The 22,964-nt window shown below is 42.1% G+C and overlaps 1 protein-coding gene across 2 annotated transcripts in view; it reads left to right on the forward strand.

The window, feature by feature from the left end:
- The first annotated feature begins 263 nt into the window (after positions 1-263).
- The window catches only part of LOC141148903 (uncharacterized), a 104,145-nt gene continuing 81,444 nt past the window's right edge, over positions 264-22,964 (forward strand). Inside the window, exon 1 of one of the 2 annotated variants that reach the window (XM_073636753.1) lies at positions 264-561. The gene's annotated coding sequence lies outside the window, so the exon portion shown is untranslated. The remainder of the gene's footprint in view (positions 562-22,964) is intronic. The other variant, XM_073636754.1, reaches the window with a different exon arrangement.

The raw sequence follows: 22,964 nt of genomic DNA on the forward strand, positions 1-22,964 counted from the left end.
GGGCAGACTTGATGGCCCTCTTGGTCTTTTTTCTGCCATCACTTTTCTATGTTTCAGTGCCAGATCCTTGCTCATCCAAGTCATGCTCGCTACTTGGCTCCTAGACGTTCTGCCAGGTTCATTTACTTCAAGGGACTTCTAATGAAAACATTTGGCTGAGCCCAGCTGCCATTGTGAGTGAACTTTGTTCCCAATAATACTAGTTTCGAAATGTCATATCTCTCTTCCTAGGAAATGTGTTATGGAAAAGGGCCACTAGGCGGGTTCCGGTATGCAAGAGACATGCAGCAGCTTTCCAAGCTGGAGGAGAGCAGATTTGCATACTGTCCTGCCCACAATATATGTCAGTGCTGGGAAATTGTGTGATCACAAAGTACAGAAGGAAAGAAAAAAGAATTGAACACAGTAGGCCTGTCTAAGAGCTGAAGAGGAAATACGTGTGATGTGCAGATAAGAGTTGTAAAACACCGTTTCAGCCCATGGAGCGATATAAGGTGTGAAGAACGATTTTGCGAAGCGCTTTTGATCCAGGCGACAGCTGCTCGACGAGCAGATTGTAATGTAAGTTTACCCAATGTCATCTGACTATAGATCAGTGTTTGTCTCAAGTAACGATAACTTGAGAAAGTTAATGAGATTCGTGTATGATTAGAGGAATTGCGTTGAACAGATGTAATCGTGCAACAATCTGACTGTGTATGGGCACAAGTGATTTCAGGAGATCAGCTCTAACGATAAGCATGTTAGCTGTATTTGTTTCAGGGGATCCTGACGGATTGCACAGGGGTGAGAAGATGACAGATATGCCTCTCACTGTGGAGAAGTTGTGCTGGCATGATTTACTAAAGGTTGCTTTGTAAATGAGGTGAATACCCAATCATGAGCAAGGGAAGGGAATTAAAACAACGGGATTTATGTTGGCATGTAAATGGGTATCCAAAGTAATTACAGCTTTACTTTATTTTTAGGGGGAAAAAATTCTCACCTTTTTATGTGTTTTTTTGTGTTTTTTATTTTTTTTATTAGCATTTTTGTCAGAGTATAGAGCTGTTTTAGCCAAAGCATGTTAAAATTCACTAGCGGTTGTCTGATTCAGGGCTGACTTACTAAAGGAGTGACGAAGGTTCCCTCAAATGTTCAGATGCAATAAGTAAACAGGAATATGATTTTCATACTGTATGCTTGGATAACGTAATGTTCGTTGGTTTTTGAGTCGCAGTTCTCAACCCCTTTAGGGTTTGTTCACACATGCGGCCAGCGGGCAGTAAAACCAAAGGAGATGATTCCGGACGGCTGCGCTTCCAAAAATCCTTTTATTAAAGCGTCATATGACAAGTGGTTGACAGATGGAGCTGGGGACAAAGAGGTAGATGTGTTTCCTACAAATATTAGCCCTTAGTCATTACCTATTGGAACTAGTCACCACAATCACCTATATACAGCTCTAATGTGTCATCATTAAGGTAAACTAACCAATTAAAAACAGTACTCAGCCAGTATCACAAAGAAAACCCTACTAGAGTAGACAATATATACAATCAAATCTGGTGTGAAGAGTTTGGTTCAGATCCACTGCCAGAAGTGTATGGTAACAACAACATACACAAAATAATAGAAAAAAAGAATAGAAAAGAAACACAATAGAACATGTGTACGTGTATATTTATACATACACACAATTAAGTTGATGATCTAAAAAGCAAAAGAGTTAGAACATCAGGAGGACCAATACCGACATATTCTCAAAATATGTATATATATATATATATATATATATATATATATATATATATATATATATATAGCCATCCATCCATTGAGACACAGAAAAGGAAACAAGCACTAATGGGTAGCATTAATATATATATATATATATATATATATATATATATATATATATATATATATATATATATATTGCAAAGAAATAGGTGTTAACAGACTGCAAGAGATCAGCTGAGACAAAAAAATATTGGAAAGAAATAGGTGTTAATAGACTGCAGGAGACCAGCTGTAAAAAATATATATATATATATATATATATATATATATATATATATATATATATATATATATATATATATGTAGAACAAGGTGAAGTGCACATGGTATGGTATCATGGGTCATCAGGCGCATTCATTTTTCCTATTACATTCGATGTGCGCTAAGAAAGAACAAAACACATATAGTGAATACATGTATATAACCAGCTGAAAAAAACAAAATATATATACAATGAAAAAAAAATGTTAATGGAAAAAAGATGTTTATATGTCGAAAGAACATACTGTTTCTCAATTAAGATTTATGGTTATAGATGGTATACCTAAGAACAGACGTGGAGGAAACAGGGAATTAACCCTTAGAAATCGGAAGGTTCAATGGATAAACCGTTTAAATACATTATGGCCCAATGGATTGAACTCCGATTTTGATTCATATTTATTTTTTATTTTTTTATTTTTAGTAATGTTTCTTTTATAAACATCTTTTTTCATTTAAAAAAAAAATTTCATTGTATATATATTTTGTTTTTTCAGCTATTCACTATAGGTGTTTTGTTCTTTCTTAGCGCACATCGAATGTAATAGGAAAAATGACCCATGATGCCATACATGCCTATATGTTTCTTTTATTTGTTAATTATCCTGATTGGTATTGAATGATTGATTAACTGATCCTATATGAGACAGAAGTGTATAAATACGCTTGTAAAGATCATTATAATTGTATGTGTCTTGCTCTGAAGAAGGGTGTTATCTGTATAGCCTGAAACTGTTATGCATTTGACACCGAATGAAATCTGAAATTTTCGAATACATTTTTAAGTGCAGCAATCCCATCTGATTTTTTTCCTATATATATATATATATATATATATATATATATATTGTAGAGAAATAGGTGTTAACAGACTGCAGGAGATCAGCTGGAAGAGAGAAAAAAAAAAAAAGTCGTAATTTTTACTGTTTTTCAACCATCCTTCTTAACAAAGACACACAGCTATTAAGGGCTGTACAGGCATACCCTACTTACCCCACAGTACACAAAGATGGGGTTTATTTACTAAAGCAGGAAAGTGCAAAATCAGGCTCACTTCTGCATAGAAACCAATGAGCTTCTAGGTTTTAACACCCAAGCTTAATTGAACAAGCCATGGTTAGAAGCTAATTGGTTTGTTATGCAGAAGTGAGCCTGATTTAGCACTTTTCAGCTTTAGTAAATAAACCCCATTGTGTACTTCAAAGTGGGGTATGCCTTTATGCCTGTACACATGCCACAGCTGCCATAGTGTGTTTTGCAGCTGTGGCAAAAATGAAGCATTTCACATCCTGGTTACCGCCACCGAACACACTCCATGCAAGTCTATGAGGCTGTGCCGCAAACCGCATGCAATGCAAACAAGTGCAGTGCAGTGGTGCGACATTTACAGGGTTAAATCGGGCAGTGTGGAGACAAAATGGCTAAATTCAGACAGCCTGTGTGACCAGCAGCAGCTGTCAGATTTGTACTTTGTACAAATCAAAGCCCAGCACCAGGGCTGTTTACATATAAGCACTCATCTCTGACTGACACTGTGCACTGTGCACCCAGGGATCAGCATTTCTGCAGAGTTTTGGCCACAAGCTGGCTAATCAGCCACTTTATACGAGACTCTAGCATAGAGTGTTGCTGTGTCCAGCCTTCTACCTCTGCTGGAAACCAGTTTCAAGTATCATCTACTCTTTCCTTAGTTTGAGGTCATCTTCCTATGTTCTTGATCTCAGCTTCTTACTGAAAATACTACCTTCCTGAACTTTTTTTACACCCTTAATGTAGAGTTTAATAGACATATGCAATTTGTTTTGTCCTAAATTAGTTTTTCGTTAAAATTTGTCATATTCGTTAATTCGGAAACATCCGAATTAACGAAAGACCGTTTAACAAATTTTTTCTAAAACAAATTTTCTAAAAGAACCAAAATTCGAAAGAATGAAAATCCGAAAATTTGAAAATCTGAAAGAACGAAAATCCGAAAATGAGAACCAAAATCCGAAAATTCGAAAGAATGAAAATCCGAAAATAAGAAAGAAAATTCGAAAATCCGAAAGAACAAAAAAAATTCTATTATAATTAACCACTTCATCCCCGGAAGGATTTACCCCCTTAATGACCAGGCCATTTTTTTTTCAGTATGGCACTGTGTTAATTTAACTGATAATTGCGTGGTCCTGTGACGTTGTACCCAAACAAAATTGATGTCCTTTTTTTCCCCACAAATAGAGCTTTCTTTTGATGGTATTTGATCACCTCTGCAGTTTTTATTTTTTGCGCTATAAACAAAAAAAAAAAAAAGTAACAATTTTGAAAAAAAAAAAACTAAATTTTTTTACTTTCTGCTATAAAACATATCCAATAAAAGTATGTAAAAAATCAAATTTCTTCATAATTGTAGGCCAATTTGTAATCTGCTACATATTTTTGGTAAAAAAAAATGGCAATTAGTGTATATTGATTGGTTTGCACAAAAGTTATCGCGTCTACAAATTATGTGATAGACTTAGGGCCTTTTTTTTTTTTTTTTTTTTTTTTTTTTTTTTTTTTTTTAGTAATGGCAAGGATCAGCGGTTTTTAGCGGGACTACGACCCTGCGGTGGACAAATTGGACACTAAGTGACACTTTTTGGGGACCAGCGACACCAACACAGTGATCAGTGCTAAAACAAATGCACTGATCACTGTATTGCCCCGTACACACGGTCGGACTTTGTTCGGACATTCCGACAACAAAATCCTAGGATTTTTTCCGACGGATGTTGGCTCAAACTTGTTTTGCCTACACACGGTCGCACAAAGTTGTCGGAATTTCCGTTTGACAACCACGCGGTCACGTACACCACGTACGACGAGACTAGAAAAGGCTGGTTCAGAACCAAGCGCGGCACCCTTTGGGCTCCTTTTGCTAATCTCGTGTTAGTAAAAGTTTGGTGAGAGACGATTCGCGCTTTTTCAGACTCGTGGCTTTCAGATCGTTTTCTGCCGTTCAGTTTGTGCTTGTGGGTTTGTATTTGCTCTTCAGTGCGTGCAGTCAGTTCGTATCAGAGTTTTCTGTGCGATCTTGTCCGCTCGTTGCTGTTTTTCAGGTCGCTCTTCACAGGCCTTGCTGTTCTTCAGTGCGTTCTGTTACTTCGTTCTGAGCAGCCGACCGTTTTCTAGCCATGTTTCGTATGCGTACTCCTCGTAGAGTTCGTGCTGTGCGGGGGCTTGGTGTTGGGGTCCTGACCTTGACACAAGTCCAGTCCATGAACAGGGCGAGGAGGAGTTCATGGACCAAGAATTGGTTGCTTCAGCGTGACCAGTTCTGTCATATGCCTTTGCTCCGTGAGATCCGTGAGAATAATCCTGATGATTTCAGGAACTTTCTCCGGATGACGGACCCCGTATTTCACCGTTTGTTGGCTTCGCTGACCCCCTATATCAGCAGGCAGGATACCTGCATGAGGCAAGCCATCACTCCGGAGCAGAGGTTGGTCGCTACCCTGTGGTATTTGGCCACAGGGAGAAGTCTGCAGGACCTCAAGTTCTCGACAGGCATCTCCCCCCAGGCTCTTCTTTGTGGACATTTACTGCTTGTGTTTGTTTTAGCTGACCCTGACAGAAATGTGTGGAGTGCAGAAAATGTCGTGATTGTGTAACCTTATACAAAGCACTGTTGGCTGTTATTTACTAAATGCAAAGACACTTTTCACTACAAGTGCACTTGCAACTGCACTGAAACTGCACTTGTAGTGCAAAGTGGATTTCCCCTTAGGAAATAACCCCCATTTTCTCATAAAACAACAATTACATCACCCCAAAAGCGTTGTAGCGTTGAGACAATAATCCACACATTCTTGATGAGCAATCTTTTTAATACCTGCACAATCACATGTGCATTTACCAAAGGTTTTTCTGACAAACCAACATGTTTGTTGTATAACAATTTTTGTGGTGTCATTATCCAAAATCAAAATGTGCATTTTATAGAAAACAGGCCTGTGTAAAACCCACAAGAAAGACACAAATCTTGATCTTACAAAGTTCACATTTGGTAGAACTGGAAGGCAATATCAGACATGAGTATTTAGGAACTGTGTTTGATATTGCGTTCAGATGGGGGGAAATCACCCCTGGAAAAGCCAAATTTGGAAGATGCACACAAATTTCCCAATGTCAACATGTGCTATCTGCCATCACGGGGGATCAAGGGACGTGTTTTGGGGGAGAAAGCCCTTCCTCACCGCTACTTTATTATTGAGGAAGGGGTTGCACCCCCAAAACGTGTCCATTGATCTCCCGTGATGGCAGATAGCACATGTTGACACACTGTGTGCATCCTCCAAATTTGGCTTTGGGAAAAATCACAAAAACATTTCGCACATTGTAGCAGACAAAAGAAGAAAGTGATTTGGAGGGGCTTTAAACTCGCCCCAAAACATCAATGATGTTTTTATATTTTGGAATAACATCATTGATGTTTTGCTGGATGTTTTCCAATTGTAAATTACACCCCATGATCTCCCCGATCAAGATCTGGGCACTTTCGGATGTGAAAGGATCTTCATCCACAACCTCACGATCACCTAAAAAGAGAGGAAACCCAAAATAAATTAGGTCTAAAAAAAATGCCGCCATCCATCTCTTATCTGAGCCTGTGGTTGCAGACACTCACCTGTTGTGGTGACTACTTCCACCACGTCTTCTTCCTCCTGCTCATCTTGTGTTGGGGGGATTTCCCCTTCTTCCAGAGGGGGGGGGGCTCTGGTCTCCTCGGATGAGGGGTGTCCTCCGAGTCTTTTCTCCCCTATGTAAAACAAAAATGGTATAATTAGCACACAGATATTTGATGGCAGAACTCTAAAGATGAAACATTGCTTGGAAGTGGGGTACAATGATCTATTTTAGCAGAGTTCCAAGATGTAGCTTTTTTAGTGCCCTTTGTCAAGCTGCAATACTTTACCTGTTTGGTACAAGCTTCACAGATGTAGCCCCCCCCTATAGTATACACTGGAGCACCTGTGTGGCCCCCCTAATAAAAATGGTGTTCTTGTGTCCCACACTAGTGCTCCAGTGTCCAGATGTGAAAACAGCTGCTGAGTGTCCTCTCCTTACACACAATCTAGTTTGCATTTCATTCTAGTAACAAAGCCATCTACACAACCCAATTCTTTGAAGACAAGTATAGGGCGTCAAAATGGTGGCCAAATGCATATGGGCTAAACAATGGTATTTTATAGTCCGAAAAAAAAATGTGTGATCCGAACAAATAATGTGCCCATGAACATGAAAGTTGCCATTTTAAACTGTACAACAGTTCCTAAAAGCACATGGAGCAGCACGAACGTAATAAACACAAGAACAATAGGAACACAGCACAACTACTTACTTTTTTGCAGCACTCTCCGGATCTTTCTGTACTGCTCGTGTTCTCGTAATTTCAGGTCCGACCACCGCTTCCTGAGCTGATCTTTCGATCGTCGTACCCCGAATTTCCGGTGCAGACTCCTGACCACTTTCGCCATGATCTTGGCCTTTCGGACATTGGGGTTGGGGTAAGGCCCATACTTTCCATCATAGTCGGCCTTCTTCAGGATGTCCACCATTTCCAACATCTCCCCAAAGGACATATTTGAGTCCTTCAATCTCCTTCTGGATCGGGACGTTTCAGGCTCCGGCCTTTACTCCCCCTCCTCCTCGTTGCTGTACTTAGCACGATCCTGCTGTCTATCCGCCATGTGCTCTTCCTCCACTGCGCCGAACAAAAAGGGGCGGGGAATAGAATAGAAAGAACGTCAGGGGCGGGCGGAGTTATACGCATGCGCAGTGTGTATAAATCGTAACGCGCGCGTCTTACGTACGATCTGTGAGCGGAGGAAGGAGCATCGGAGACGCCGATCGTGCTAACGAAGGTAGGATCTAAACTTGGGCCTATACTGCTTCGAAATTGAAGCCTATATTGTAACAAGATTAGGGGAGTTTGGCCTGACATTAGGGTTTGTCTTGTGTTGTGTCTTGCAGAGAAAATGGATGGGTTCAACGACCACAATTTCCTGCCCCTGTTTATTGACAAGTACAGAGAGCTGCCCTGTCTGTGGCAGGTCAGACACCCCCACTATAATCACAAACAGAAGAGGCAGGCAGCGCTGGAGAAACTGCTGGAGTTGGTGAAGCCGGTGGTCCCCACAGCAACCATCCCTTATTTGAAAGCTAAAATTGGTGGCCTGAGGAGCACATATCTTAGGGAGCGCAAGAAGGTCACAGATTCCCAGAGGTCCGGAGCTGCAGCAGATGACATTTATGTCCCCAGACTGTGGTACTATGAGAGACTGCGATTTCTGTCAGACCGCACTGAAGTCAGGGAATCCCTCTCTACTCTTCCTTCCACGCTTCCTTCCATCCCAGCTGAGGCTTCCGATGTCCAACCTGGGCCTTCCAGCCAGGAAGAAGTGGAGGAGCCCAGCTTGAGTCAGTTATAGCATTCTTCTACAGATTTCTGGTCAATAAATAAATGATGTTTACTAGATGTTATTATTGATCACTAATTGCTGATTTCATAAAGTGTTTTACATATCAATACACAGTAGTGGGCACCCAAAATTGGGACAAGAATGCAAAATGCTGGGCTCAGAAGGATAGTCTGTTATATTTGTTAACATTGAATTTGCAGCAGTCAGGAGGTGAAAATTGTGTGTGATTGATGAAAACAATACTAAAACTATGTCCCTTTTTCATACACAGGAAGACCTCAGCCAGGAGGAGGCTGTGGAATGTGGCAGTCAGGAGGAGGCGGGGATTATTAGTGTCAGCCAGGAGGAGGCGGGGATTAGTGGCAGCCAGGAGGAGGCGGGGCTAAGTGTCAGCCAAGAGAAGCCAGGCACAAGTCGCAGCCTGACTGAGTCTCAGGTCCCTCCCCTCCGCCTGCCATATAAAAGGGCCAGGAAGGCCACTCCCAGTCCTGTGCAGGATTCAGCGTAAAGGCTGATCCAGGAGGCTTCGGCGTCCCTCAGAGCCTTCCCCAGTCCTGAAGAGGCCTTTGCCTGCATGGCTGCCACCAAATTGCAGGGCATGCAGGAGGGCCAACGCAAGATTTCTGAGGACCTGATTTATAAAGTCCTTCGTAATGGGGAGAGTGGGGAACTGACACCCAAGACGGATGTCATTGAGATGGACCATCATCCTCCTCCTCCTCCTCCTCCTCCTGCTGCCACAACTCCACCACCACAGCCAAAGGCTGGAAGGAAACGTGGAAGGAAGACCAAAGAGTGATGACCCTGGGTTCAGTCTGGTCTGACAGAAGCTGCAGTCTCTCGTATGACCACAGCCTGGGGACACAGATGTCATCTGCTGCTTTCCAGATCTCTGGGACTTCTGGACCAGACTGCACTCCCTTAGATATGGACTCCTCAGGCCACCAATTTTGCTTTTAAATAATTGATGTCTGCCCTGGGAGTCCAAGGCTTCGCCCACTTCTGCAGTTTCTCCAGCGTTGCCTCCCTCTTTGTTTATAGTTGTGACCCCTTAATAAAATATTTTTAGGTAAATTCTACTCTCCTGTGTGTGTTTTCATCTAAAAAGGACAGTTTGTTGGTGAGTATTCAGGTACATTTCTAAAGTACAATGTGAAATTAACAAGGGACAACAACACCAAACAATCTCCTACAGATTAAATAGAACAACATATCAATGGTGTTGTGGGAACTTGTCACAAAAAACACACAAACATTTTCGGGAGTACAAATCAAAATCACCAAAAAAAAAAAATAAAAAGAGAAACACAAAAAAAGATTCTACATTAAAGTAAAAAAACAAAAAAAAAAAAATACGTTGTCAGATGTGAGAAATCAAAATATATTGAGGGAATCCCGATAAATAGTAACGAAAAAACTTTGTGAGAAGTGTGTGTGAATATGAGCATCAAAACGACTTAATTCTTGTCACATTATAAAGAAGAAGAGAGTGCGCTGTATTAAACCATTTTGAACATTGCAGCGTGACGAAAGTGCTTTATCCATTACGAACGCTAAGTTTACCAGAACGAGCTGTCCCGTGTCGGAATTTCTTCTGAGCATGCGTGGCACTTTGTGCGTCGGAACAGGCCACACACGGTCGGAATTGACGCGATCGGATTTTGTTTTTGGAAAATTTTATCTCCTGCTGTCCAACTTTGTGTGTCGGAAAATCCGATGGAAAATGTCCGATGGCGCCCACACACGGTCGGAATTTCCGACAACACGCTCCGATCGGACATTGTCCATCGGAAAATCCGACCGTGTGTACGGGGCATATAAATGACACTGGCAGGGAAGGGGTTAACATTAGGGACAATCAAAGGGTTAAATGTGTTCCCTATGTGTGCTCTCTAACTGTGTGGGGGATGCTGACACAAGACGAAGAGAGAGATCTGTGTTCCTGATTAGTAGGAATCACAGATCTCTCTCTTCCTCTGTGACAGAACGACGGTCTGCCTTGTTTACATGTTTCTGTCATTCAACCAAATGATCGCAGGTGGCCAGCGGCCATCGCGGCCGCCGGACCCGCTGTTTGGCTCTCGCTGTATCCAATCACAGCAGGAGCAGGTTGCTGGCGGCGTGCATGCGCGCCCGAGACCAGGAAGTGCGAACAACGTACAGGTACATTGTTTTACGCAGCCAGGCCGCCCTGCTGCAGTATATGTGCGGTGGGCGGTCCGGAAGTATTCAAATTATTAGGTTTATTAACCATTAGTATAGTTTTTTATTATTATTATTATTATTTATTATTAATAAATAATAATATTAATAAAAACTATAATAATAGTTATAAACTATTAAACTATTGATACTGGAATTTCCTTTCAAATTTGGCTGCTAGTGAACGTAACGAATACGAATTTATCTGAATGTACGAATGATCGAAATAACGAATGCCGCATCTATACGAATGGAACGTAACAAATTCAAATTTTTCCGAATTTAAGAATTATCCAAATAAAGAATACCACATTTATACGAATAGAACGTAACTAATTCATTTTTTTCCAAATTTACAAATTTATTTGAAATAACGAATATTGATCATAACGAATGATCCAAAAAACGAAAAAAGAAAAAATAAATTAAACGAAAACAAAAAAAAACACATTTTTTTTCGGCAGTGCACATGTCTAGAGTTTAATCATGTCCCTCTTTTCCCTTCAAGCTGCATTTATCAAGCTCCTGCAAACTTTCCTGATAAGTTTTTTTTTCTTTAAAGCCAGTCATAGACGGTTCAAATCTTGGCCAGTTCAGCAGGCCAAGATTTTTAAGCTGGCCATACACTGCTTGGATTTTGAAGAAAGTAAAACATTCTGTACTGACTTGACTGATAATAAAATAGTTCAAGCTTTATTCAATATCCATCAAGACATAAAAGTATCTGTCATATAAAAAAAATGTATGCGTTTCTGCCCCAACCTTAGCGTCTCAAGCTGGCCATACACTATAAGAAAAATCGTTTTTGAATTACAAATACTGGGCCCTAAGAGCAAATGATAGTGCCATCATGTAATGACTGAATTTTGATCGATTATTTGATCAATGGACATAAATTAATCATTTTTTATGTCCGTTTTGTCATATACGCACAGTGCAGTTTCATTTTTAACTGGCGAGAAACATTAACCTTTCCATTTATTGGTCATTTGGCAGAATTTTCCAACCTGTTCCTTCGATTTTTCGGCTCTGAAAAGTTAAAACCGATTTTCTATTTGTGCCCTTTAACTAGACAAGAAAAACGAATGAACGTTCCAAATGACACATTTTCTAACAATTTTTCGACTAGTGTATAGCCATCATTAGTGATAATAAAATGTATTAATTGAACAGCTAAAAATATATAACCTCTGTGGACTGTTGCAAAGGATAGAGACCGCAAGCAGGGAAATCAGATGCAGCTGATGATTAACCCCGTGAGCGGTTCCTTCGCAATGAGAACAAAATAATAACATGATTTAGCAGAGAGATAACAAAACAAATAAGTATATGTAATAATATAGCTTCAGACAAAATAATATCATGATAAAGAAAAAGAAAGAAAAAAAACACAAAATATGAGTATATCAAAAATAGCCACAGACAAGATTTAGGGATTCGATTTTAGAAAGTAAAAGGAGAAGGGGAGATCATACACAGCAGGTAAGTCAAGTGCAGATCCAAATCCCATCTCCAATTGAATCCTGATGGGACCCTAGTTTGGAGTTTAACCACTTCCCGCCCTCCATATAGCAATATGACATGCGCAAAGTGATTGTGTTATCCTGACCAGACATCATATGACGTGATCAGGATAACAAGCTGGCACGCACTGTGGCGATCGGCAGCTCTACTGACAGGGGGGGTATGTGCTGATTGATTATCAGCGCAGCCCTCCCCCAAGGATGCCCACCCAGGACCACAAGGTATGCCACTAGGATCACCAGGGATGCCCACCACTGATGACCACCAGGTGTGCCACCCATAGCCACATATGATGCCAGTCAGTGCCCATCAGCAATGCCTGCCAGTGCCTCCATATCAGTGATGCCCATCAGTGCCATCTATCAGTGTCCATCAGTGCCACCCATCCGTGCCCATCAGTGCCACCTATCAGTGCCGCCTATCAGTGCCCATAAGTGCCGCCTATCAGTGCCCATCAGTCACACCCATATGTACCCTTCAGTGCAGCCTTTCAGTGCCCATCAGTGCCCATCAGTGCCACCTATGAGTGCCCATTTGTGCCACCTATGAGTGTCCATCAGTGCTGCATATCAGTGCCACCTATGAGTTCCCATCAGTGCTGCTTATCAGTGCCCATCAGTGCCACCTCATCAGTGCCACCTCATTGGTGCCAGTCAGTGCAGCCTCATCAGTGCCCATCAGTAATGAGCAGTATTTTTTCAAAATTGTTGGTATTTTTTTATTTGTTTAGCAAACAATAAAAACCCCAGAAGTGATCAAATACCACCAAAAGAAAGCTCTAATGATAAAAATGTTGTTTGGGTACAGTGTAGCATGGCCGCACAATTGCATTTAAAAAGCGACAGCCCTGAAAGCTGGAAATTGGCTTGGGCAGGAAGGGGGGAAAGTGCCCTGTATTGAAGTGGTTAAATATCCACCAGGCTTCCCTTTCAAGCAACCTGAGGAGGTGATCTCCCCTTCTCACTGTATTTAAAAACCCTTTCAATTTCAAAGAACGTAAAGCCTGCCATGTCACTACAATGTTGTTCTTTGAAGAGACGAGAGGCATTTGAAATAATTTTGGCATTAGGGTTCAACGAATCTCAGAAATATTCACCAACCTCCCCTTCTCCTTTTTAATTTCTGAAATATTATCTCTAAATTTATTGTCTGTGGCTATTTTTGATAAACTCAAGATACATATTTTGTGGTTTTTCTGTTTTGTGTTTTTCTTTATCATGATATTATTTTGTTTGAAGCTATAATATTACATACACTTATTTGTTTGTTATCTCACTGCTAAATTGTGTTATTATTTTGTTCTCATTGCGAGAAACCACTCACAGGGATAATCATCAGCTGCATCTGATTTCCCTGCTTGCGGTCTGCACACTTTGCAACAGTCAAGAGAGGCTATATATTTTTAGCTGTTCAATGAGTATATTTTATTATGACTAAGGCCTTAAAGTTGGGGGAGAAACACGTCAATTTATTTTTTTATGTCTTGATGGATATTGAATAAAGCTTGAACTATTTTATCATCAGTCAAGTCAGTGCCAGATGTTCTACTTTCTTCATGTTTGTCTTTGGTATAGCGTATATTGTTGCATAGACTACTGCACCTGTCCCAGTGGACACTAAATTCAGGGGTTGCAGCACCACAAAGTTTTCTTTTTTTTGACTGCTTGGATTTTGGTTGATTACTGCAGCATAGACCCCAATTCAATCAGTGGGTGGCCCTTTCAACCATCCCCTCCCCATCCTTCGACAAAATAGATGGTCCAAAATTCTCATCCCAACTGTGAAGGTATTTAGTAGCCATCAGAACAGAAGCTGCTAAATACAATAGTCGGCAGATGACATTTCTCTATCCGTGCTGCTTAGTGTGGATGGGAAAATGTACCGATCTCTGTCATTTTGTCCCTGGGGCTGAATGAGAGGAATTTGAAGCATGTAGGGCAGGTTTAAATACTGTAAGCCAAATTTAGCTAAAACTACGTTTAAGAACTAACGTCATTGGATGTTAATCAAATGCATTGTTAGGGACGTTGTAATTCTACAAGTATTGTTTATGAAGTTTTGTTTTTTAATATTTTGTCTGAGTATAAAAATATGTTTGTCCCATGCATATTTGAAGTCAGTGAAAAGTAAGATTTGGATATGCTTTGAACAAACATAGATCTACTGTATACTACCGTATATACTCGAGTATAAGCCGACCCAAATATAAGCCGAGGCACCTAATTTTACCACAAAAAACTGGGAAAACTTATTGACTCGAGTATAAGCCTAGGGTGAGAAATGCGTAGCTACTGTAAGTGGAAAAGAGGGTCAACAATGCAGCCTCACTGTGCCCATTTGCAGCCATAGGGCCCCAGAACTTCAAAGTCGGTAGTTAAGGGTTCCCAGATGCCACCTAGCTGCAGCCAAAATTTGGGGTCTCTGGACTCAAAGGGTCCCGAAATGACATTGCTGCAGATGGACACAGTTGACCGAATTTGGGGCCCCGTATCTTGGGGCCACTTGGTGCTAGTAACCCCAAATTTGGTGTGTAAACTAAGTGGAAATAGCACTAAAACATATCTAAATTTGGGGTTCTTAGCACTAAGTGCCCCCGAGATACGGGGCCCCAAATTCAGTTCAGAAAATGTCAAGCACTTTTCTGCAGCAGCAGAGAATGAAATTTTCTGAACCGAATTCGGTTCAGAAAATTTCATTCTCTGCTGCTGCAGAAAAGTGCTTGACATTTTCTGAACTAAATTTGGGGCCCCATATCTCGGGGCAACTTAGTGCTAGGAACCCCAAATTTGGATATGTTTTAGTGCTATTTCCACTCGGTTTGGACACCAAATTTGGAGTTACTAGCACTTAGGAGCCCCAAAGTCTGTTCGGAAAATTTCATTTTCTGCTGCAGAAAAGTGCTTGACTCGAGTATAAGCCGAGGGGGGCACTTTCAGCACAAAAAAATGTGCTGAAAAACTCAGCTTATACTCGAGTATATACGGTAAGACAAAAAAGTTAAAAAAAAAAAGAAAAATTGGAGCAGCCATAATGGGCCACTTATTTTTATTTTTTTTCTTTCTGCCGTCACTCTTCTATTTTTCTATTAGCAAATTATATTAAAATATGAGTGACTACAGTTAGGCAGGCCATACATGGGTCGAATTTCGAAATAATTTTCTTTAGAAAATCTTATCTAATCATTTTCGTTTGAATTTCCCACCATTAGTGGGATGCAGCAACAGCCGATTTTCGTGCGGCTATAGAATATGAGTAATCAGGCATGTTGTACATTTTTTGAAAAACGAACGATTTTCTAATGAATGATGGGAGAAGGAGTGAAGTGAAGGCTTGGTTGGACGAATTTTGAATTCAATGGTGGCACCATCGGATCACAAAACTCAAAAAATTTCTGATTTTCAACAGAAAATTCTTTCGAAATTCACCAAGTATGGTCAGCCTAAAGCCTCGTACACACAATCAGATTTTCCGCAGACAAAACGTCAGACTTTTGTCCAAAGGGCATTGGCCAGCAACTTGCATACAAACGGCACACAATTGTCGGCCAAAAAATACGAACGTAGTGACGTGCTACGTGGTTTTTCAGCTATTTAGCGCCACCCTTTGGGCACCTTCTGCTAATGTTGTGTTTGATGAGCATTGATTCTGAGCATGCGTGTTTGTACTTGGGAGTTTTGTCTGACGGACCTGTGTACACAGGATCGGAAAATCTGACAATAGACAGTTGTCTATAAGCCTGCTATCCAACATTTGTCCGTGGAAAATACGACAACAATTGTCTGATTTTTAGGCCAACAGTCTGTCAACACACAATTCCCCTCGGAAAATCCGATCGTGTGTATGAAGCTTTAGTGTTGTTTTAATCATGATTTTATGTGCATGAAAGCATTAAAGCATTATCTGTGACTGCAGCAATGCTAAGGGGGGGGGGGCATCACACTGTAGAGGGCAACATATAAAGAGAACTATTCAGTATTTGGGCGTCAACTAAAGATAAATATTCCAGAATGCAGCAGCAGCCTGTCATAATCAATAAGAGGCAGAGATAAGCTTCGACTGTACATGGCTGTATACACATCCAAGCAGTACTCATACACAGGGATGAATGCGTAGTGGGACAATGTCCCCCAAATGTAATATTTCTGGAAACATGTATGGAAGTATGGCTTAGATAAGCATACAGCCCTGTGCAGGTGATGGAGAGCAGGAAAACGGAAAGCCACTGCCGCCGAGCAGGGGGAAGCCGCCGGTGATGGGGTAATGGCTACCGACTGACCAACAGACGGGGGGGGGGGGGGGTGGCATACTCCAAAAAAATTTAAACCAGCCGCCACTGATTCACATGTTTTGTTATATTGGGTATTCATGATATTCATGTAATGTCTTGTCTCACTGTGGTGGACCAGTGCCGGATTAAACTCTGTGGAGGCCCCTAGGCAGCCGGAACCTCGGGGGCCCCCCTCGCAGGTTTCTTGTGCGCGTGCTCTATTGCGATAACATTGAAATAGTGTGCAAATCAGTCGCTAGATGGAGATGACAATCACTACTGTACATTACACCTACGTAGATTGCATCAATATTTTTTATTGACAGCTAAAAGAAGATGAGATTTTAAGAGACAAACTAATGTGAACCTGATGTCTATGATTTATGTATGGACAAGTAACTGCCACACCTTCAGTTATGCAAACTATGATCAAATAAGAAGACAGATGATTAAACCCACAAGTGTTTTTTTTTTCTTCTGCTACTATTCCTGTTTTTTTTTTTTTTACAATAACAAATGCAATCATTTAATATGCAAGGGTTATTACCTTATAACCCTTTTGGCAATTAAAGTGTATCATGGTATGGTCAAAATGTAACATCATATATTAATTTCCACACTCTATTTCAATTATATTTCTAGCCTACTCTTATTGATCTGAATGAATAATCTAATGAACTTTGTAGACTTACTTTTTAAAGACCTCCACACATTTACTTCCTTGAATTCCATGACACTTATTCACTATGCCCTGTGAGCAGTGTTGCCAACCTACCAGACTGAAATTCACTGACACAAAACTGAAAATTTACTGGCAGAGCAACGTTTTTACTGGCATTTTCTAAAAGTTACAGAATTACAGTTTTCAGTGCAAATTTCAGTACTTAAACTACAAACAAGTACAATATGCAGTTAGTACAGTGGTTTAAGACAGATATTAAGGTAAAAAAAAAAACCCAAAACACATTTCTTATGTTATTGTCGATATAGTAAGGGCGGGTTATTATAACCCATCAGATTTTGTCACGTATGTCACCACTGGAGAGATTTCCCCTTAATTTCTGTTCCATAGCCACCACAGAAAGTGAGAGGAAATCCCAGGTAGCCATCAGGATCACAAGAATTTATGTCCCCAATTCTAAAGATCTCCTGTCTCAATCCCTCCCTCCTTCATCTCCTGCCTCCATCCCTCCTTCAACTCCTGTCTCCATCCCTCCTTCATCTCCTGTCTCCATCCCTCCAGTGCCTCCTGTCTCTATCCCTCCATTACCTCCTGTCTCCATCATCTCCTGTCTCCATCCCTCCATCATCTCCTGCCTCATACCTCCATCGCCTCCTGTCTCCATCCCTCCATCACCTCCTGTCTCCATCATCTCCTGTCTCCGTCCCTTCTTCATCTCCTGTCTCCATCCCTCCTTCATCTCCTGTCTCCATCCCTCCTTCATCTCCTGTTTCCATCCCTCCCTCCTTCACCTCCTGTCCTTATCCCTCCTTCATCTCCATCATCTCCTGTCTCCATCCCTCCATCACCTCCTGTCTCCATCATCTCCTGTCTCCATCCCTCCATCACCTCCTGTCTCCATCATCTCCTGTATCTCCTGTCTCCATCCCTCCATCACCTCCTGTCTCCATCATCTCCTGTATCTCCTGTCTCCATCCCTCCTTCATCTCCTGTCTCCATCCCTCCATCGCCTCCTGTCTCCATCCCTCCATCACCTCCTGTCTCCATCATCTCCTGTATCTCCTGTCTCCATCCCTCCTTCATCTCCTGTCTCCATCCCTCCATCGCCTCCTGTCTCCATCCCTCCATCACCTCCTGTCTCCATCATCTCCTGTCTCCGTCCCTCCTTCATCTCCTGTCTCCATCCCTCCTTCATCTCCTGCCTCCATCCCTCCTTCATCTCCTGCCTCCATCCCTCCTTCACCTCCAGTCTATATCCCTCCCTCCTTCATCTCCTGTCTCCATCCCTCCATCACCTCCTGTCTCCATCATCTCCTGTCTCCATCCCTCCTTCATCTCCTGTCTCCATCCCACCTTTATCTCCTGTCTCCATCATCTCCTGTCTCCATCCCTCCTTCATCTCCTGTCTCCATCCCACCTTTATCTCCTGTCTCCATCCCTCCCTCCTTCACCTCCTGTCTCCATCCCTCCCTCTGTTGCAGGTCCCTCCAACCTCTTCACCCTCCATCAGTTCCATCCCTCTGTTACTCTATCCCTCCCTTCTTTTATCTTCCCATAACTCCATCCTTTTATCTCTTGCTGCATCCCTCCCTCCATCATACTGTCCATCCAACAATCCTTGTGCCTTATATCCCTCCACCTTTTCTATCCTCCATCACATTCATCCCTTTATTATTCTGTCTCTCCCTCATTCTTTCCATAACTTCATCCCTCCATCCTTTGCTCCATCACTCCATTTCTCTGTCTTGCTTACATCCCTGCATGCCTTGCTCTATACCATCATCCATCTCTCTGTCACCCAATCTATACTTCCATCCTTTAGGGCTCTTTCACACAGTAATGTCCGTTTTCACGGACTCCCCTTGCTCAGCAGAGATCGATCCGTTGATCCCAGCTGAGCCGGCGGATGACAGTTACGTCTCCGCTCGCTGTGCAGAGATGGACCTGTCAGATCTCTGCTCTCCTCTATGGGGGATCGGATGAAAATGGATCAGCCTGTCCGTTTTCACCCGATCTGATCCACCAGACGGATGGAAAATAGGGTTCCCATCTGTCTGGATTTGGCGGAGCGGATCAAATGTCAGCGGTGACATCCTTCGCTCTATAGAGATGCATGGAACTTCCGTTCAGGTCCACCTGAAAAACTGACAGGCAGACCTAAACGGTTCGCATGTGTGAAAGGGGCCTAACTCACTCCTCACGGTTTCCATCCCTCTGTCCATCCACCTCCCCATCACTCCACTACTCTGCCTTTCCATTATAAACAAATAAAAATACTCCAGTGCGCTTCCACACCAAATTTGCTCACTACTTACTTAAACATATATGAATGATAAACACCTTAAGACCATCAAGCACAATAAATAATCAAATATATAAATGATCATAGATTTTATAAACACACACTATACAAAAACAACCTGATCTGTGATATCGCTGCTGCCTCCCCTCTTCTGGCATGCTGGGATTTGTAGTGCCACACAGCCTGACACATGAGGTGGTCATGCAGGAGAGGAGGCTGTGCCTGGTAAGCAGGTAATGGGTACGGATAGGGAGGTAGATATAATAGACATTGGGGGAGAGCTCAGAAAACGTGCTCCCCTAACCACTTATGGACCGAGCCTCTTTTTGAGATTTTGAGATTTGTTGTTTACAAGTTAAATTTTTTTTTTTTTTTGATAGAAAATTACTTAGAACCACAAACATTATACATTTTTCTTTTTCTAACACCCTAGAGAATAAAATGCGGTTGTTGCAATACTTTCTGTCACACCGTATTTGCGTAGCGGTCTTATAAGCACACTTTTTTTGGAAAAAATACACTTTTTGAATTAAAAAAATAAGACAACAGTAAAGTTAGCCCAATTTTTTTTTTTTATATTGTGAAAGATAATGTTAAGCCGTGTAAATTGATACCCAACATGTCACACTTCAAAATTGCGCCCACTCGTGGAATGGCGACAAACTTTTACCCTTAAAAATCTCCATAGGCGATGTTTAAAAAATTCTACAGGTTGCATGTTTTGAGTTACAGAGGAGGTCTAGGGCTAGAATTATTGCTCTACCGATCACAGCGATACCTCACATGTGTGGTTTGACACCGTTTTCATATGCTGGCGCTGCTCACGTATGCGTTCGCTTTTGCATGCGAGCTCGGAGGGACATGCCGCGTTTAAAAAAAATGTTTTCCCTATTTATTTTACCTTTTATTTTTTATTTTTACACTGCTCTTTTTAAAAAAAAAAAATTGTGTAACTTTTATTCCTATTACAAGGAATGTAAACATCCCTTGTAATAGAAAAAAAGCATGACAGGACCTCTTAAATATGAGATCTGAGGTCAAAAAGACCCCAGATCTCATATTTAAACTAAAATGCAATAAAAAAAAAAATTGTCATAAAAAAAAAAAAAAGGTCCTTTAACCGCTTCCCGACCGCCTCGCGGCAGAAGGGCACGTACAGGCAGATTAACGTACCTGTACATTGTCCTTTAAGAGGCGGCCTGTGCGTGCCCACCAGAAGCTCAGTGAGCGTGATCGCAGGTCCGATGGGGATATCCGCGAGCCGAGAGCGTCACTGTCTAAAAGCGGATTTTTTTTCACTGGTGGGCTTCTCTCTTTATGGGCTTTCACAGGCACTGAAAAATTGCCCAGTTTTTACGGGCTACCCGTAAAGACACGGGCGGTTGGCAACACTGCCTGTAAGTAGGCAATGCTGTGTCACAGAATTCACAGAGTCTGCCTTGTGAACTACAGAGGTGATGAGGGGAGGAGTTTCAGGAGGCTGAGTCAACACAGGAATCACTGCATGCAGGCAGCAAGGTACTACTGGATGTGTAGTCCTTAGAAATTGAAATTAAAGTGGTTGTAAAGGTTCAAGGTTTTTTTTACCTTCATGCATTCTATTTGTGTGTTTCTATTATGGGCTGGACTGGGTGTCTTTAGAGGCCCAAGCCTGCTCCCCTCTACCTATAGAACTGGTGCTTTGGCTTCCTTCCACACATCGCAAAGCCCTCTTGAGCCCAACACTTTCTCATTTCCTATGGGATTCTTCCTGTAGGAGGTGTAGGAGGTGGCCCCACATTCCGGTTCAATAACCCCTTATTTCCTCCAGGCCTACAATCTCACCAGTTTTGATGGTGGATGAACAAGGGATTATAAAAGATAGGGCAATTTTTTTATCACAAGGGCATATATCCTCCCTCATACTTTGTGCAGCATCTAGGTGTGTCACCCCTGAAAGTTTCCATCTGCAACAAATTCTACATTACTTACGCTCTCTTCAAAAACTGAGCGCTGACCTTGCAATGCGAATATTTGTTGCTCCGTCCCCCAAACTGTCCTATCAATTGGCATGAGAGAAAAAACGTAACATAGAACCTGATGATGTTGATTGGTGAGCCTGGTACACCCGTGTCTATAAGGTCATTATAAATGTAGTATCAAAAATTACTGTAATAGAGACATGGGAGTCCTGCTCTAAATATTATTCAGTGGGGTACTCACCTAGTAGTACTAGGGGGGTGTAATCTATAAATGTATGTAAGAAAAAACTCAAAAACAAATGTAGCATCCTGGTGTTTAGGCAGGGTTGCTTCTAAATTTACCAGCCAGGTATAGCTACCTTGGCTAAGTGTTTAGGGTCAATTGAGTTCACCCCAAGTCTGAAATTGTTGCACTTCTCTCTTCTGCCACTGGGTGGCCGGGTACCTGGTGGCATTAGCTAAGACAAGGGCAAAGCAAGAACAGATTAGGAGTATATGGGGTACCTCAGCCAATGGACAGGGGATTTCTTAAATCCCTTGGCCTGCTGGGGGAACCTATATATTTGGGTGGAGTCAGGTGATCAGGGTTCTGTGCCACCTGGACAGCTGTCTGGGTGGACGTGTGTTGTATTGCCCGTGCTGCTAGGCTGGAGTTTGGGCCTATCCAAAACTGGCTGCCAGGCTGTCTGAGGGCCTATCCAGAACCAAGAGAGCAGTGCAGGGTTGGGATTGCGGCTTGCAGTCCAACCAGAAGTGATGGTTCTGCTGGCCGGAGAACCTGTCATGGTCAGAGGTAGAGGGGAAGCTGTCGCCACTAAGGGACCAACCACCTTACTACTAGGGACCGCAGTGAGTAGCTGAAGCAAGTACCGGAGCAGAATTCTCACCAACCGGGGACAGTGAAGAATCTGGAAACTTCGGCGGGTATCAAGCCAGGGACCCAGCCAGCAGAGGTGACGCTTGCAGAACAGCCTTGTGTGTCAAGCCAGGGACCGAGCAGGCCAGTGGGGTGAAGCTTGATAAGTATCTGGAGTGCCAAGCTAGGGACCCAACAGGGAAGCGGGGGTGGCGCTTGAGGAAGATACTACAGTGAAGCTTGGAAGAGCTCAAGGGATTCAGTGGCTAGTGAATCATCTAGTCTAGACAGAGAGACTGGGAGCTCAGTGGGCTGAAGAACTACAAGAAGTGATTGTAGTGGAAGTGAAGGAACTGTTACACTTGTGTTAGAAACTGTTAAAGGCTGTTGCCATAGGAGACAGCACTCCTACACATGCAGATGTGGTGTCTTGCTGGAGGCCTTTCCGCGCATGGCTATCTTCTTGTAGAAGTCTCGGAGTCTGCCAATTAACATTGCAACTACCTAAGGGTGTCCCTCTCTCCCAAAGTTCTGTTTAAGAGAAATAAATTCTCTTTGCATTCAAGATGTGTCTGGCGCCCATGAATCTAACTTGCATTACTCCCACTATGCCTTGCAACCCACCATATACAAAAGGATGTCAGCTATCTCTGGCCCTGGAGGTTCTCCTAATGCCGCTTACAC

The sequence above is a fragment of the Aquarana catesbeiana genome, linkage group LG06 (assembly GCF_042186555.1).
Source record: "Aquarana catesbeiana isolate 2022-GZ linkage group LG06, ASM4218655v1, whole genome shotgun sequence".
NCBI classification, from domain to species: domain Eukaryota; kingdom Metazoa; phylum Chordata; class Amphibia; order Anura; family Ranidae; genus Aquarana; species Aquarana catesbeiana.